Genomic DNA, 20,507 nt, shown 5'->3' on the forward strand with positions numbered 1-20,507 from the left:
TTCCAACACCACACCACAGACTGGGGAACTGAGCATTTACTGCTCCTTCCAACAGCACACCACAGACTGGGGAACTGAGCATTTACTGCTCCTTCCGACAGCACACCACAGACTGGGGAACTGAGCATTTACTGCTCCAACAGCACACCACAGACTGGGGATCTGAGCATTTACTGCTCCTTCCGACAGCACACCACAGACTGGGGAACTGAGCATTTACTGCTCCTTCCAACAGCACACCACAGACTGGGGAACTGAGCATTTACTGCTCCTTCCGACAGCACACCACAGACTGGGAACTGAGCATTTACTGCTCCTTCCAACAGCACACCACAGACTGGGAACTGAGCATTTACTGCTCCTTCCAACAGCACACCACAGACTGGGGAACTGAGCATTTACTGCTCCTTCCAAAAGCACACCACACACTAGGGAACTGAGCATTTACTGCTCCTTCCAACAGCACACCACACACTAGGGAACTGAGCATTTACTGCTCCTTCGAACACCACACCACAGACTGGGAACTGAGCATTTACTGCTCCTTCCAACAGCACACCACCGACTGGGGAACTGAGCATTTACAGCTCCTTCCAACACCACACCACAGACTGGGAACTGAGCATTTACTGCTCCTTCCGACAGCACACCACACACTGGGAACTGAGTATTTACTGCTCCTTCCAACACCACACCACAGACTGGGAACTGAGCATTTACTGCTCCTTCCGACAGTACACCTCAGACTGGGAACTGAGCATTTACTGCTCCTTCCAACAGCACACCACAGACTGGGGAACTGAGCATTTACTGCTCCTTCCGACAGCACACCACAGACTGGGGAACTGAGCATTTACTGCTCCTTCCAACAGCACACCACAGACTGAGAACTGAGCATTTACTGCTCCAACAGCACACCACAGACTGGGAACTGAGCATTTCTTGCTCCAAAAGCACACCACAGACTGGGGAACTGAGCATTTACTGCTCCTTCCGACAGTACACCTCAGACTGGGAACTGAGCATTTACTGCTCCTTCCAACAGCACACCACAGACTGGGGAACTGAGCATTTACTGCTCCGTCCGAGAGCACACCACAGACTGGGGAACTGAGCATTTACTGCTCCTTCCAACAGCACACCACAGACTGGGGAACTGAGCATTTACTGCTCCTTCCAACACCACACCACAGACTGGGAACTGAGCATTTACTGCTCCGTCCGAGAGCACACCACAGACTGGGGAACTGAGCATTTACTGCTCCTTCCGACAGCACACCACAGACTGGGAACTGAGCATTTACTCCTCCAACAGCACACCATAGACTGGGGAACTGAGCATTTACTGCTCCTTCCGACAGCACACCACAGACTGGGGAACTGAGCATTTACTGCTCCTTCCGACAGCACACCACAGACTGGGGAACTGAGCATTTACTGCTCCTTCCAACAGCACACCACAGTCTGGGGAACTGAGCATTTACTCCTCCAACAGCACACCACAGACTGGGGAACTGAGCATTTACTGCTCCTTCCGACAGCACACCACAGACTGGGAACTGAGCATTTACTGCTCCTTCCAACAGCACACCACAGACTGGGGAACTGAGCATTTACTGCTCCAAAAGCACACCACAGACTGGGGAACTGAGCATTTACTGCTCCAAAAGCACACCACAGACTGGGGAACTGAGCATTTACTGCTCCAAAAGCACACCACAGACTGGGGAACTGAGCATTTACTGCTCCAAAAGCACACCACAGACTGGGGAACTGAGCATTTACTGCTCCTTCCAACAGCACACCACAGACTGGGGAACTGAGCATTAACTGCTCCTTCCAACATCACACCACAGACTGAGAACTGAGCATTTACTGCTCCTTCCGACTGCACACCACAGACTGGGGAACTGAGCATTTACTGCTCCGTCCAACACCACACCACAGACTGGGAACTGAGCATTTACTGCTCCTTCCGACACCACACCACATACTGGGGAACTGAGCATTTACTGCTCCTTCCGACAGCACACCACATACTGGGGAACTGAGCATTTACTGGTCCGTCCAACACCACACCACAGACTGGGGAACTGAGCATTTACTGCTCCTTCCGACAGCACACCACAGACTGGGAACTGAGCATTTACTGCTCCTTCCGACAGCACACCACAGGCTAGGGATCTGAGCAGTTACTGGTCATTCCGACAGCACACCACAGACTGGGGAACTGAGCATTTACTGCTCCGTCCAACACCACACCACAGACTGGGGAACTGAGCATTGACTGCTCCTTTCAACAGCACACCACAGACTGGGAACTGAGCATTTACTGCTCCAACAGCACACCACAGACTGGGGAACTGAGCATTTACTGCTCCTTCCGACAGCACACCACAGACTGGGAACTGAGCATTTACTGCTCCTTCCGACAGCACACCACATGCTGGGGAACTGAGCATTTACTGCTCCTTCCAACAGCACAGACTGGGGAACTGAGCATTTACTGCTCCTTCCAACAGCACACCACAGACTGGGAACTGAGCATTTACTGCTCCTTCCAACAGCACACCACTGACTGGGAACTGAGCATTTACGGCTCCTTCCAACAGCACACCACAGGCTGGGGATCTGAGCATTTACTGCTCCAAAATCACACCACAGACTGGGGAACTGAGCATTTACTGTTCCAAAAGCACACCACAGACTGGGGAACAGCATTTACTGCTCCATCCAACAGCACACCACAGACTGGGGAACTGAGCATTTACTGCTCCAAAAGCACACCACAGACTGGGGAACTGAGCATTTACTGTTCCAAAAGCACACCACAGACTGGGGAACAGCATTTACTGCTCCTTCCAACAGCACACCACAGACTGGGGAACTGAGCATTTACTGCTCCTTTCAACAGCACACCACAGACTGGGAACTGAGCATTTACTGCTCCTTCCAACAGCACACCACAGACTGGGGAACTGAGCATTTATTGCTCCTTCCAACAGCACACCACAGACTGGGGAACTGAGCATTTACTGCTCCTTCCGACAGCACACCACATGCTGGGGAACTGAGCATTTACTGCTCCTTCCAACAGCACACCACAGACTGGGGAACTGAGCATTTACTGCTCCTTCCAACAGCACACCACAGACTGGGAACTGAGCATTTAATGCTCCTTCCAACAGCACACCACAGACTGGGAACTGAGCATTTACTGCTCCTTCCAACAGCACACCACCGACTGGGGAACTGAGCATTTACTGCTCCAACAGCAAACCACAGACTGGGGAACAGCATTTACTGCTCCATCCAACAGCACACCACAGACTGGGGAACTGAGCATTTACTGCTCCGTCCGAGAGCACACCACAGACTGGGGAACTGAGCATTTACTGCTCCTTCCAACAGCACACCACAGACTGGGGAACTGAGCATTTACTGCTCCGTCCGAGAGCACACCACAGACTGGGGAACTGAGCATTTACTGCTCCTTCCGACAGCACACCACAGACTGGGGAACTGAGCATTTACTGCTCCAACAGCACACCACAGACTGGGGAACTGAGCATTTACTGCTCCTTCCAACAGCACACCAAAGACTGGGGAACTGAGCATTTACTGCTCCATCCAACAGCACACCACAGACTGGGGAACTGAGCATTTACTGCTCCAACAGCACACCACAGACTGGGAACTGAGCATTTACTGCTCCTTCCAACAGCACACCACAGACTGGGGAACTGAGCATTTACTGCACCTTCCAACACCACACCACAGACTGGGGAACTGAGCATTTACTGCTCCTTCCGACAGCACACCACAGACTGGGGAACTGAGCATTTACTGCTCCTTCCGACAGCACACCACAGACTGGGGAACTGAGCATTTACTGCTCCTTCCAACACCACACCACAGACTGGGGAACTGAGCATTTACTGCTCCTTCCAACAGCACACCACAGACTGGGGAACTGAGCATTTACTGCTCCTTCCGACAGCACACCACAGACTGGGGAACTGAGCATTTACTGCTCCAACAGCACACCACAGACTGGGGAACTGAGCATTTACTGCTCCAAAAGCATACCACAGACTGGGGAACTGAGCATTTACTGCTCCTTCCAACACCACACCACAGACTGGGAACTGAGCATTTATTGCTCCTTCCGACAGCACACCACATACTGGGGAACTGAGCATTTACTGCTCCTTCCGACAGCACACCACATACTGGGGAACTGAGCATTTACTGGTCCGTCCAACACCACACCACAGACTGGGGAACTGAGCATTTACTGCTCCTTCCGACAGCACACCACAGACTGGGAACTGAGCATTTACTGCTCCTTCCGACAGCACACCACAGGCTAGGGATCTGAGCAGTTACTGGTCATTCCGACAGCACACCACAGACTGGGGAACTGAGCATTTACTTCTCCAACAGCACACCACAGACTGGGGAACTGAGCATTTACTGCTCCTTCCAACAGCACACCACAGACTGGGGAACTGAGCATTGACTGCTCCTTTCAACAGCACACCACAGACTGGGAACTGAGCATTTACTGCTCCTTCCAACAGCACACCACAGACTGGGGAACTGAGCATTTATTGCTCCTTCCAACAGCACACCACAGACTGGGAACTGAGCATTTACTGCTCCTTCCAACAGCACACCACAGACTGGGGAACTGAGCATTTACTGCTCCGTCCGAGAGCACACCACAGACTGGGGAACTGAGCATTTACTGCTCCTTCCAACAGCACACCACAGGCTGGGGAACTGAGCATTTACTGCTCCTTCCAACAGCACACCACCGACTGGGGAACTGAGCATTTACTGCTCCGTCCGAGAGCACACCACAGACTGGGGAACTGAGCATTTACTGCTCCTTCCAACAGCACACCACAGACTGGGGAACTGAGCATTTACTGCTCCTTCCGACAGCACACCACAGACTGGGGAACTGAGCATTTACTGCTCCAACAGCACACCACAGACTGGGGAACTGAGCATTTACTGCTCCAACAGCACACCACAGACTGGGGAACTGAGCATTTACTGCTCCTTCCAACAGCACACCACAGACTGGGGAACTGAGCATTTACTGCTCCATCCAACAGCACACCACAGACTGGGGAACTGAGCATTTACTGCTCCAACAGCACACCACAGACTGGGGAACTGAGCATTTACTGCTCCTTCCAACAGCACACCACAGACTGGGGAACTGAGCATTTACTGCTCCTTCCGACAGCACACCACAGACTGGGGAACTGAGCATTTACTGCTCCTTCCGACAGCACACCACAGACTGGGGAACTGAGCATTTACTGCTCCTTCCAACACCACACCACAGACTGGGGAACTGAGCATTTACTGCTCCTTCCAACAGCACACCACAGACTGGGGAACTGAGCATTTACTGCTCCTTCCGACAGCACACCACAGACTGGGGAACTGAGCATTTACTGCTCCAACAGCACACCACAGACTGGGGAACTGAGCATTTACTGCTCCTTCGACAGCACACCACAGACTGGGGAACTGAGCATTTACTGCTCCTTCCAACAGCACACCACAGACTGAGGAACTGAGCATTTACTGCTCCTTCCGACAGCACACCACAGACTGGGAACTGAGCATTTACTGCTCCTTCCAACAGCACACCACAGACTGGGGAACTGAGCATTTACTGCTCCTTCCGACAGCACACCACAGACTGGGGAACTGAGCATTTACTGCTCCTTCCAACAGCACACCACAGACTGGGGAACTGAGCATTTACTGCTCCAAAAGCACACCACCGACTGGGGAACTGAGCATTTACTGCTCCTTCCAACACCACACCACAGACTGGGGAACTGAGCATTTACTGCTCCGTCCGAGAGCACACCACAGACTGGGGAACTGAGCATTTACTGCTCCAACAGCAAACCACAGACTGGGGAACAGCATTTACTGCTCCATCCAACAGCACACCACAGACTGGGGAACTGAGCATTTACTGCTCCGTCCGAGAGCACACCACAGACTGGGGAACTGAGCATTTACTGCTCCTTCCAACAGCACACCACAGACTGGGGAACTGAGCATTTACTGCTCCTTCCGACAGCACACCACAGACTGGGGAACTGAGCATTTACTGCTCCAACAGCACACCACAGACTGGGGAACTGAGCATTTACTGCTCCAACAGCACACCACAGACTGGGGAACTGAGCATTTACTGATCCTTCCAACACCACACCACAGACTGGGAACTGAGCATTTATTGCTCCTTCCGACAGCACACCACAGACTGGGGAACTGAGCATTTACAGCTCCAAAAGCACACCACAGACTGGGGAACTGAGCATTTATTGCTCCTTCCGACAGCACACCACCGACTGGGGAACTGAGCACTTACTGCTACGTCCGAGAGCACACCACAGACTGGGGAACTGAGCATTTACTGCTCCTTCCAACAGCACACCACAGACTGGGGAACTGAGCATTTACTGCTCCTTCCGACAGCACACCACAGACTGGGGAACTGAGCATTTACTGCTCCAACAGCACACCACAGACTGGGGAACTGAGCATTTACTGCTCCAACAGCACACCACAGACTGGGGAACTGAGCATTTACTGCTCCTTCCAACAGCACAACACAGACTGGGGAACTGAGCATTTACTGCTCCTTCCAACAGCACACCACAGACTGGGGATCTGAGCATTTACTGCTCCAAAAGCACACCACAGACTGGGGAACTGAGCATTTACTGCTCCTTCCAACAGCACACCACAGACTGGGAACTGAGCATTTACTGCTCCTTCCAACAGCACACCACAGACTGGGGAACTGAGCATTTACTGCTCCAACAGCACACCACAGACTGGGGAACTGAGCATTTACTGCTCCTTCCAACAGCACACCACAGACTGGGGAAATGAGCATTTACTGCTCCTTCCGACAGCACACCACAGACTGGGGAACTGAGCATTTACTGCTCCTTCCGACAGCACACCACAGACTGGGAACTGAGCATTTACTCCTCCAACAGCACACCACAGACTGGGGAACTGAGCATTTACTGCTCCTTCCGACAGCACACCACAGACTGGGGAACTGAGCATTTACTGCTCCTTCCAACAGCACACCACAGTCTGGGGAACTGAGCATTTACTCCTCCAACAGCACACCACAGACTGGGGAACTGAGCATTTACTGCTCCTTCCGACAGCACACCACAGACTGGGAACTGAGCATTTACTGCTCCTTCCAACAGCACACCACAGACTGGGGAACTGAGCATTTACTGCTCCAAAAGCACACCACAGACTGGGGAACTGAGCATTTACTGCTCCAAAAGCACACCACAGACTGGGGAACTGAGCATTTACTGCTCCTAAAGCACACCACAGACTGGGGAACTGAGCATTTACTGCTCCAAAAGCACACCACAGACTGGGGAACTGAGCATTTACTGCTCCTTCCAACAGCACACCACAGACTGGGGAACTGAGCATTAACTGCACCTTCCAACACCACACCACAGACTGAGAACTGAGCATTTACTGCTCCTTCCGACTGCACAACACAGACTGGGGAACTGAGCATTTACTGCTCCGTCCAACACCACACCACAGACTGGGAACTGAGCATTTACTGCTCCGTCCAACACCACACCACAGACTGGGGAACTGAGCATTTACTGCTCCGTCCAACACCACACCACAGACTGGGAACTGAGCATTTACTGCTCCTTCCGACACCACACCACATACTGGGGAACTGAGCATTTACTGCTCCTTCCGACAGCACACCACATACTGGGGAACTGAGCATTTACTGGTCCGTCCAACACCACACCACAGACTGGGGAACTGAGCATTTACTGCTCCTTCCGACAGCACACCACAGACTGGGAACTGAGCATTTACTGCTCCTTCCGACAGCACACCACAGGCTAGGGATCTGAGCAGTTACTGGTCATTCCGACAGCACACCACAGACTGGGGAACTGAGCATTTACTTCTCCAACAGCACACCACAGACTGGGGAACTGAGCATTTACTGCTCCTTCCAACAGCACACCACAGACTGGGGAACTGAGCATTGACTGCTCCTTTCAACAGCACACCACAGACTGGGAACTGAGCATTTACTGCTCCTTCCAACAGCACACCACAGACTGGGGAACTGAGCATTTACTGCTCCTTCCGACAGCACACCACAGACTGGGAACTGAGCATTTACTGCTCCTTCCAACAGCACACCACAGACTGGGGAACTGAGCATTTACTGCTCCTTCCAACAGCACACCACAGACTGGGAACTGAGCATTTACTGCTCCTTCCAACAGCACACCACAGACTGGGAACTGAGCATTTACTGCTCCAAAATCACACCACAGACTGGGGAACTGAGCATTTACTGTTCCAAAAGCACACCACAGACTGGGGAACAGCATTTACTGCTCCATCCAACAGCACACCACAGACTGGGGAACTGAGCATTTACTGCTCCGTCCGAGAGCACACCACAGACTGGGGAACTGAGCATTTACTGCTCCTTCCGACAGCACACCACACACTGGGGAACTGAGCATTTACTGCTCCAACAGCACACCACAGACTGGGGAACTGAGCATTTACTGCTCCAACAGCACACCACAGACTGGGGAACTGAGCATTTACTGCTCCTTCCAACAGCACACCACAGACTGGGGAACTGAGCATTTACTGCTCCTTCCGACAGCACACCACAGACTGGGGAACTGAGCATTTACTGCTCCTTCCAACAGCACACCACAGACTGGGAACTGAGCATTTACTCCTCCAACAGCACACCATAGACTGGGGAACTGAGCATTTACTGCTCCTTCCGACAGCACACCACAGACTGGGGAACTGAGCATTTACTGCTCCTTCCAACAGCACACCACAGACTGGGGAACAGAGCATTTACTGCTCCTTCCGACAGCACACCACAGACTGGGGAACTGAGCATTTACTGCTCCAACAGCACACCACAGACTGGGGAACTGAGCATTTACTGCTCCAACAGCACACCACAGACTAGGGAACTGAGCATTTACTGGTCATTCCGACAGCACACCACAGACTGGGGAACTGAGCATTTACTGCTCCAACAGCACACCACAGACTGGGGAACTGAGCATTTACTGCTCCTTCCAACAGCACACCACAGACTGGGAACTGAGCATTTATTGCTCCTTACAACAGCACACCGCAGACTGGGGAACTGAGCATTTACTGCTCCAAAAGCACACCACAGACTGGGGAACTGAGCATTTATTGCTCCTTCCGACAGCACACCACAGACTGGAGAACTGAGCATTTACTGCTCCAAAAGCACACCACAGACTGGGAACTGAGCATTTATTGCTCCTTCCAACAGCACACCACAGACTGGGGAACTGAGCATTTACTGGTCCTTCCAACACCACACCACAGACTGGGAACTGAGCATTTACTGCTCCAAAAGCACACCACAGACTGGGGAACTGAGCATTTACTGCTCCTTCCAACACCACACCACAGACTGGGAACTGAGCATTTACTGCTCCAAAAGCACACCACAGACTGGGGAACTGAGCATTTACTGCTCCTTCCAAGAGCACACCACAGGCTGGGGATCTGAGCAGTTACTGGTCATTCCGACAGCACACCACAGACTGGGGAACTGAGCATTTACTGCTCCAACAGCACACCACAGACTGGGGAACTGAGCATTTACTGCTCCAACAGCACACCACAGACTGGGGAACTGAGCATTTACTGCTCCTTCCAACAGCACACCACAGACTGGGAACGGAGCATTTACTGGTCCGTCCAACACCACACCACAGACTGGGGAACTGAGCATTTACTGCTCCTTCCGACAGCACACCACAGACTGGGAACTGAGCATTTACTGCTCCTTCCGACAGCACACCACAGGCTAGGGATCTGAGCAGTTACTGGTCATTCCGACAGCACACCACAGACTGGGGAACTGAGCATTTACTTTTCCAACAGCACACCACAGACTGGGGAACTGAGCATTTACTGCTCCTTCCAACAGCACACCACAGACTGGGAACTGAGAATTTACTGCTCCTTCCGACACCACACCACAGACTGGGGAACTGAGCATTTACTGCTCCTTCCAACACCACACCACAGACTGGGAACTGAGCATTCACTGCTCCTTCCGACACCACACCACAGACTGGGGAACTGAGCATTTACTGCTCCTTCCAACAGCACACCACAGACTGGGGAACTGAGCATTTACTGCTCCGTCCAACACCACACCACAGACTGGGGAACTGAGCATTGACTGCTCCTTCCAACTGCACACCACAGACTGGGAACTGAGCATTTACTGCTCCAACAGCACACCACTGACTGGGGAACTGAGCATTTACTGCTCCTTCCGACAGCACACCACAGACTGGGGAACTGAGCATTTACTGCTCCAACAGCACACCACAGACTGGGGAACTGAGCATTTACTGCTCCTTCCGACAGCACACCACAGACTGGGGAACTGAGCATTTACTGCTCCTTCCAACAGCACACCACAGACTAGGGAACTGAGCATTTACTGCTCCAACAGCACACCACAGACTGGGGAACTGAGCATTTACTGCTCCTTCCAACAGCACACCACAGGCTGGGGAACTGAGCATTTACTGCTCCTTCCAACAGCACAGACTGGGGAACTGAGCATTTACTGCTCCTTCCAACAGCACACCACCGACTGGGGAACTGAGCATTTACTGCTCCTTCCAACAGCACACCACAGACTGGGCACTGAGCATTTACTGCTCCTTCCAACAGCACACCACAGACTGGGGAACTGAGCATTTACTGCTCCTTCCAACAGCACACCACCGACTGGGGAACTGAGCATTTACTGCTCCAACAGCAAACCCCAGACTGGGGAACTGAGCATTTACTGCTCCAAAATCACACCACAGACTGGGGAACTGAGCATTTACTGTTCCAAAAGCACACCACAGACTGGGGAACAGCATTTACTGCTCCATCCAACAGCACACCACAGACTGGGGAACTCAGCATTTACTGCACCGTCCGAGAGCACACCACAGACTGAGGAACTGAGCATTTACTGCTCCAAAAGCACACCACAGACTGGGGAACTGAGCATTTACTGCTCCTTCCGACAGCACACCACAGACTGGGGAACTGAGCATTTACTGCTCGAACAGCACACCACAGACTGGGGAACTGAGCATGTACTGCTCCTTCCGAGAGCACACCACAGACTGGGAACTGAGCATTTACTGCTCCTTCCGAGAGCACATCACAGACTGGGAACTGAGCATTTACTGCTCCAACAGCACACCACAGACTGGGAACTGAGCATTTACTGCTCCTTCCGAGAGCACACCAGAGACTGGGGAACTGATCATTTACTGCTCCAACAGCACACCACAGACTGGGGAACTGAGCATTTACTGCTCCTTCCGAGAGCACACCACAGACTGGGAACTGAGCATTTACTGCTCCTTCCAACAGCACACCACCGACTGGGGAACTGAGCATTTACTGCTCCTTCCAACAGCACACCACAGACTGGGGAACTGAGCATTTACTGCTCCAACAGCACACCACAGACTGGGGAACTGAGCATTTACTGCTCCTTCCAACAGCACACCACAGACTGGGGAACTGAGCATTTACTGTTCCAAAAGCACACCACAGACTGGGGAACTGAGCATTTACTGCTCCATCCAACAGCACACCACAGACTGGGGAACTGAGCATTTACTGTTCCAAAAGCACACCACAGACTGGGGAACTGAGCATTTACTGCTCCTTCCGACAGCACACCACAGACTGGGGAACTGAGCATTTACTGCTCCTTCCGACAGCACACCACAGACTGGGAACTGAGCATTTACTGCTCCAAAAGCACACCACAGACTGGGGAACTGAGCATTTACTGCTCCTTCCAACACCACACCACAGACTGGGAACTGAGCATTTATTTCTCCTTCCGACAGCACACCACAGACTGGGAACTGAGCATTTACTGCTAAATCCGACAGCACACCACAGACTGGGGAACTGAGCATTTACTGCTCCAAAAGCACACCACAGACTGGGGAACTGAGCATTTACTGCTCCAAAAGCACACCACAGACTGGGGAACTGAGCATTTACTGCTAAATCCGACAGCACACCACAGACTGGGGAACTGAGCATTTACTGCTCCAAAAGCACACCACAGACTGGGAACTGAGCATTTATTGCTCCTTCCAACAGCACACCACAGACTGGGGAACTGAGCATTTACTGGTCCTTCCAACACCACACCACAGACTGGGAACTGAGCATTTACTGCTCCAAAAGCACACCACAGACTGGGGAACTGAGCATTTACTGCTCCTTCCAACACCACACCACAGACTGGGAACTGAGCATTTACTGCTCCTTCCGACACCACACCACATACTGGGGAACTGAGCATTTACTGCTCCTTCCGACAGCACACCACATACTGGGGAACTGAGCATTTACTGGTCCGTCCAACACCACACCACAGACTGGGGAACTGAGCATTTACTGCTCCTTCCGACAGCACACCACAGACTGGGAACTGAGCATTTACTGCTCCTTCCGACAGCACACCACAGGCTGGGGATCTGAGCAGTTACTGCTCCTTCCGACAGCACACCACATACTGGGGAACTGAGCATTTACTGCTCCTTCCAACAGCACACCACCGACTGGGGAACTGAGCATTTACTGCTCCTTCCAACAGCACACCACAGACTGGGCACTGAGCATTTACTGCTCCTTCCAACAGCACACCACAGACTGGGGAACTGAGCATTTACTGCTCCTTCCAACAGCACACCACCGACTGGGGAACTGAGCATTTACTGCTCCAACAGCAAACCCCAGACTGGGGAACTGAGCATTTACTGCTCCAAAATCACACCACAGACTGGGGAACTGAGCATTTACTGTTCCAAAAGCACACCACAGACTGGGGAACAGCATTTACTGCTCCATCCAACAGCACACCACAGACTGGGGAACTCAGCATTTACTGCACCGTCCGAGAGCACACCACAGACTGAGGAACTGAGCATTTACTGCTCCAAAAGCACACCACAGACTGGGGAACTGAGCATTTACTGCTCCTTCCGACAGCACACCACAGACTGGGGAACTGAGCATGTACTGCTCCTTCCGAGAGCACACCACAGACTGGGAACTGAGCATTTACTGCTCCTTCCGAGAGCACATCACAGACTGGGAACTGAGCATTTACTGCTCCAACAGCACACCACAGACTGGGAACTGAGCATTTACTGCTCCTTCCGAGAGCACACCAGAGACTGGGGAACTGATCATTTACTGCTCCAACAGCACACCACAGACTGGGGAACTGAGCATTTACTGCTCCTTCCGAGAGCACACCACAGACTGGGAACTGAGCATTTACTGCTCCTTCCAACAGCACACCACCGACTGGGGAACTGAGCATTTACTGTTCCAAAAGCACACCACAGACTGGGGAACTGAGCATTTACTGCTCCTTCCGACAGCACACCACAGACTGGGGAACTGAGCATTTACTGCTCCTTCCGACAGCACACCACAGACTGGGAACTGAGCATTTACTGCTCCAAAAGCACACCACAGACTGGGGAACTGAGCATTTACTGCTCCTTCCAACACCACACCACAGACTGGGAACTGAGCATTTATTTCTCCTTCCGACAGCACACCACAGACTGGGAACTGAGCATTTACTGCTCCAAAAGCACACCACAGACTGGGGAACTGAGCATTTACTGCTAAATCCGACAGCACACCACAGACTGGGGAACTGAGCATTTACTGCTCCAAAAGCACACCACAGACTGGGAACTGAGCATTTATTGCTCCTTCCAACAGCACACCACAGACTGGGGAACTGAGCATTTACTGCTCCTTCCGACAGCACACCACATACTGGGGAACTGAGCATTTACTGCTCCTTCCGACAGCACACCACATACTGGGGAACTGAGCATTTACTGGTCCGTCCAACACCACACCACAGACTGGGGAACTGAGCATTTACTGCTCCTTCCGACAGCACACCACAGACTGGGAACTGAGCATTTACTGCTCCTTCCGACAGCACACCACAGGCTGGGGATCTGAGCAGTTACTGCTCCTTCCGACAGCACACCACATACTGGGGAACTGAGCATTTACTGCTCCGTCCAACACCACACCACAGACTGGGGAACTGAGCATTGACTGCTCCTTTCAACAGCACACCACAGACTGGGAACTGAGCATTTACTGCTCCTTCCGACAGCACACCACAGGCTGGGGATCTGAGCAGATACTGGTCATTCCGACAGCACACCACAGACTGGGGAACTGAGCATTTACTGCTCCAACAGCACACCACAGACTGGGGAACTGAGCATTTACTGCTCCTTCCAACAGCACACCACAGACTGGGGAACTGAGCATTTACTGCTCCAACAGCACACCACAGACTGGGGAACTGAGCATTTACTGCTCCTTCCAACAGCACACCACAGACTGGGAACTGAGCATTTACTGCTCCTTCCGACAGCACACCACAGACTGGGGAACTGAGCATTTACTGCTCCTTCCAACAGCACACCACAGACTGGGGAACTGAGCATTTACTGCTCCGTCCAACACCACACCACAGACTGGGGAACTGAGCATTTACTGCTCCAACAGCACACCACAGACTGGGGAACTGAGCATTTACTGCTCCTTCCAACAGCACACCACAGACTGGGGAACTGAGCATTTACTGCTCCATCCAACAGCACACCACAGACTGGGGAACTGAGCATTTACTGCTCCAACAGCACACCACAGACTGGGGAACTGAGCATTTACTGCTCCTTCCGACAGCACACCACAGACTGGGAACTGAGCATATACTGCTCCTTCCGACAGCACACCACATGCTGGGGAACTGAGCATTTACTGCTCCTTCCAACAGCACAGACTGGGGAACTGAGCATTTACTGCTCCTTCCAACAGCACACCACAGACTGGGAACTGAGCATTTACTGCTCCTTCCAACAGCACACCACAGACTGGGAACTGAGCATTTACTGCTCCAACAGCACACCACAGACTGGGGAACTGAGCATTTACTGCTCCTTCCGACAGCACACCACAGACTGGGGAACTGAGCATTTACTGCTCCAACAGCACACCACAGACTGGGGAACTGAGCATTTACTGCTCCTTCCAACAGCACACCACAGACTGGGGAACTGAGCATTTACTGCTCCAACACCACACCACCGACTGGGGAACTGAGCATTTACTGCTCCTTCCAACAGCACACCACAGACTGGGGAACTGAGCATTTACTGCTCCTTCCAACAGCACACCACAGACTGGGAACTGAGCATTTACTGCTCCTTCCAACAGCACACCACAGACTGGGGAACTGAGCATTTACTGCTCCTTCCAACAGCACACCACAGACTGGGGAACTGAGCATTTACTGCTCCTTCCAACAGCACACCACAGACTGGGAACTGAGCATTTACTGCTCCTTCCAACAGCACACCACCGACTGGGGAACTGAGCATTTACTGCTCCAAAAGCACACCACCGACTGGGGAACAGCATTTACTGCTCCATCCAACAGCACACCACAGACTGGGGAACTGAGCATTTACTGCTCCGTCTGAGAGCACACCACAGACTGGGGAACAGCATTTACTGCTCCATCCAACAGCACACCACCGACTGGGGAACTGAGCATTTACTGCTCCATCCAACAGCACACCACAGACTGGGGAACTGAGCATTTACTGCTCCGTCCGAGAGCACACCACAGACTGAGGAACTGAGCATTTACTGCTCCTTCCAACAGCACACCACAGACTGGGAACTGAGCATTTACTGCTCCGTCCGAGAGCACACCACAGACTGGGGAACTGAGCATTTACTGCTCCTTCCAACAGCACACCACAGACTGGGGAACTGAGCATTTACTGCTCCAACAGCACACCACAGACTGGGGAATTGAGCATTTACTGCTCCAACAGCACACCACAGACTGGGGTACTGAGCATTTACTGCTCCTTCCGACAGCACACCACAGACTGGGAACTGAGCATTTATTGCTCCTTCCAACAGCACACCACAGACTGGGAACTGAGCATTTACTGCTCCAAAAGCACACCACAGACTGGGGAATTGAGCATTTACTGCTCCAACAGCACACCACAGACTGGGGTACTGAGCATTTACTGCTCCTTCCGACAGCACACCACAGACTGGGAACTGAGCATTTATTGCTCCTTCCGACAGCACACCACAGACTGGGGAACTGAGCATTTACTGCTCCAAAAGCACACCACAGACTGGGAACTGAGCATTTATTGCTCCTTCCAACAGCACACCACAGACTGGGGAACTGAGCATTTACTGGTCCTTTCAACACCACACCACAGACTGGGAACTGAGCATTTACTGCTCCAACAGCACACCACAGACTGGGGAACTGAGCATTTACTGCTCCAACAGCACACCACAGACTGGGGAACTGAGCATTTACTGCTCCTTCCGACACCACACCACAGACTGGGAACTGAGCATTTACTGCTCCTTCCGACAGCACACCACATACTGGGGAACTGAGCATTTACTGGTCCGTCCAACACCACACCACAGACTGGGAACTGATCATTTACTGCTCCTTCCGACAGCACACCACAGACTGGGGAACTGAGTATTTACTGCTCCTTCCAACACCACACCACAGACTGGGGAACTGAGCATTTACTGCTCCTTCCAACACCACACCACAGACTGGGGAACTGAGTACTTACTGCTCCTTCCAACAGCACACCACATACTGGGGAACTGAGTATTTACTGCTCCTTCCAACACCACACCACAGACTGGGGAACTGAGCATTTACTGCTCCTTCCAACACCACACCACAGACTGGGGAACTGAGCATTTACTGCTCCAACAGCACACCACAGACTGGGGAACTGAGCATTTACTGCTCCTTCCAACAGCACACCACAGACTGGGGAACTGAGCATTTACTGCTCCTTCCGAGAGCACACCACAGACTGGGAACTGAGCATTTACTGCTCCAACAGCACACCACAGACTGGGGAACTGAGCATTTACTGCTCCTTCCGAGAGCACACCACAGACTGGGAACTGAGCATTTACTGCTCCTTCCGAGAGCACACCACAGACTGGAAACTGAGCATTTACTGCTCCAACAGCAAACCACAGACTGGGAACTGAGCATTTACTGCTCCTTCCGAGAGCACACCACAGACTGGGGAACTGATCATTTACTGCTCCAACAGCACACCACACAGTCTGGGAACTGAGCATTTACTGCTCCTTCCGAGAGCACACCACAGACTGGGAACTGAGCATTTACTGCTCCAACAGCACACCACAGACTGGGGAACTGAGCATTTACTGCTCCTTCCGAGAGCACACCACAGACTGGGAACTGAGCATTTACTGCTCCTTCCGAGAGCACACCACAGACTGGGAAATGAGCATTTACTGCTCCAACAGCACACCACAGACTGGGAACTGAGCATTTACTGCTCCTTCCGAGAGCACACCACAGACTGGGGAACTGAGCATTTACTGCTCCAACAGCACACCACAGACTGGGGAACTGAGCATTTCCTGCTCCAACAGCACACCACAGACTGGGGAACTGAGCATTTACTGCTCCAACATCACACCACAGACTGGGAACTGAGAATTTACTGCTCCTTCCGACAGCACACCACAGACTGGGAACTGAGCATTTACTGCTCGAACAGCACACCACAGACTGGGGAACTGAGCATGTACTGCTCCTTCCGAGAGCACACCACAGACTGGGAACTGAGCATTTACTGCTCCTTCCGAGAGCACACCACAGACTGGGAACTGAGCATTTACTGCTCCAACAGCACACCACAGACTGGGAACTGAGCATTTACTGCTCCTTCCGAGAGCACACCAGAGACTGGGGAACTGATCATTTACTGCTCCAACAGCACACCACAGACTGGGAACTGAGCATTTACTGCTCCTTCCGAGAGCACACCACAGACTGGGAACTGAGCATTTACTGCTCCAACAGCACACCACAGACTGGGGAACTGAGCATTTACTGCTCCTTCCGAGAGCACACCACAGACTGGGGAACTGAGCATTTACTGCTCCTTCCAACAGCACACCACCGACTGGGGAACTGAGCATTTACTGTTCCAAAAGCACACCACAGACTGGGGAACTGAGCATTTACTGCTCCTTCCGACAGCACACCACAGACTGGGGATCTGAGCATTTACTGCTCCAACACCACACCACAGACTGGGGAACAGCATTTACTGCTCCATCCAACAGCACACCACAGACTGGGGAACTGAGCATTTACTGCTCCTTCCAACAGCACACCACAGACTGGGGAACAGCATTTACTGCTCCATCCAACAGCACACCACAGACTGGGGAACTGAGCATTTACTGCTCCGTCCGAGAGCACACCACAGACTGAGGAACTGAGCATTTACTGCTCCTTCCAACAGCACACCACAGACTGGGGAACTGAGCATTTACTGCTCCTTCCGACAGCACACCACAGACTGGGGAACTGAGCATTTACTGCTCCAACAGCACACCACAGACTGGGGAACTGAGCATTTACTGCTCCAACAGCACACCACAGACTGGGGAACTGAGCATTTACTGCTCCAACAGCACACCATAGACTGGGGAACTGAGCATTTACTGCTCCTTCCGACAGCACACCACAGACTAGGAACTGAGCATTTATTGCTCCTTCCAACAGCACACCACAGACTGGGAACTGAGCATTTACTGCTCCAAAAGCACACCACAGACTGGGGAACTGAGCATTTACTGCTCCTTCCAACACCACACCACAGACTGGGAACTGAGCATTTATTGCTCCTTCCGACAGCACACCACAGACTGGGGAACTGAGCATTTACTGTTCCAAAAGCACACCACAGACTGGGGAACTGAGCATTTATTGCTCCTTCCGACAGCACACCACAGACTGGGAACTGAGCATTTATTGCTCCTTCCAACAGCACACCACAGACTGGGGAACTGAGCATTTACTGGTCCTTCCAACACCAAACCACAGACTGGGAACTGAGCATTTACTGCTCCAACAGCACACCACAGACTGGGGAACTGAGCATTTACTGCTCCAACAGCACACCACAGACTGGGGAACTGAGCATTTACTGCTCCTTCCGACACCACACCACATACTGGGGAACTGAGCATTTACTGCTCCTTCCGACAGCACACCACATACTGGGGAACTGAGCATTTACTGGTCCGTCCAACACCACACCACAGACTGGGAACTGATCATTTACTGCTCCTTCCGACAGCACACCACAGACTGGGGAACTGAGCATTTACTGCTCCTTCCAACACCACACCACAGACTGGGGAACTGAGTACTTACTGCTCCTTCCAACAGCACACCACATACTGGGGAACTGAGTATTTACTGCTCCTTCCAACACCACACCACAGACTGGGGAACTGAGCATTTACTGCTCCTTCCAACACCACACCACAGACTGGGGAACTGAGCATTTACTGCTCCTTCCAACACCACACCACAGACTGGGGAACTGAGTACTTACTGCTCCTTCCAACAGCACACCACATACTGGGGAACTGAGTATTTACTGCTCCTTCCAACACCACACCACAGACTGGGGAACTGAGCATTTACTGCTCCTTCCAACACCACACCACAGACTGGGGAACTGAGCATTTACTGTTCCAACAGCACACCACAGACTGGGGAACTGAGCATTTACTGCTCCAACAGCACACCACAGACTGGGGAACTGAGCATTTACTGCTCCTTCCAACAGCACACCACAGACTGGGGAACTGAGCATTTACTGCTCCTTCCGAGAGCACACCACAGACTGGGAACTGAGCATTTACTGCTCCAACAGCACACCACAGACTGGGGAACTGAGCATTTACTGCTCCTTCCGAGAGCACACCACAGACTGGGAACTGAGCATTTACTGCTCCTTCCGAGAGCACACCACAGACTGGAAACTGAGCATTTACTGCTCCAACAGCAAACCACAGACTGGGAACTGAGCATTTACTGCTCCTTCCAACAGCACACCACAGACTGGGGAACTGAGCATTTACTGCTCCTTCCGAGAGCACACCACAGACTGGGGAACTGATCATTTACTGCTCCAACAGCACACCACACAGTCTGGGAACTGAGCATTTACTGCTCCTTCCGAGAGCACACCACAGACTGGGAACTGAGCATTTACTGCTCCAACAGCACACCACAGACTGGGGAACTGAGCATTTACTGCTCCTTCCGAGAGCACACCACAGACTGGGAACTGAGCATTTACTGCTCCTTCCGAGAGCACACCACAGACTGGGAAATGAGCATTTACTGCTCCAAC

General features: G+C 52.2%; 1 protein-coding gene across 3 annotated transcripts in view; it reads right to left on the bottom strand.

Annotated features, from left to right (window-relative positions):
• LOC122552298 (non-receptor tyrosine-protein kinase TYK2-like) overlaps positions 1-20,507 on the bottom strand; it is a 148,034-nt gene that overhangs the window by 34,638 nt on the left and 92,889 nt on the right. The gene's annotated exons all lie outside the window — the stretch shown is intronic.

The sequence above is a fragment of the Chiloscyllium plagiosum genome, unplaced genomic scaffold, assembly GCF_037043375.1.
Source record: "Chiloscyllium plagiosum isolate Xiang-an unplaced genomic scaffold, Cpla_swu_hap1 HiC_scaffold_45, whole genome shotgun sequence".
In the NCBI taxonomy this organism is placed as follows: Eukaryota; Metazoa; Chordata; class Chondrichthyes; order Orectolobiformes; family Hemiscylliidae; genus Chiloscyllium; species Chiloscyllium plagiosum.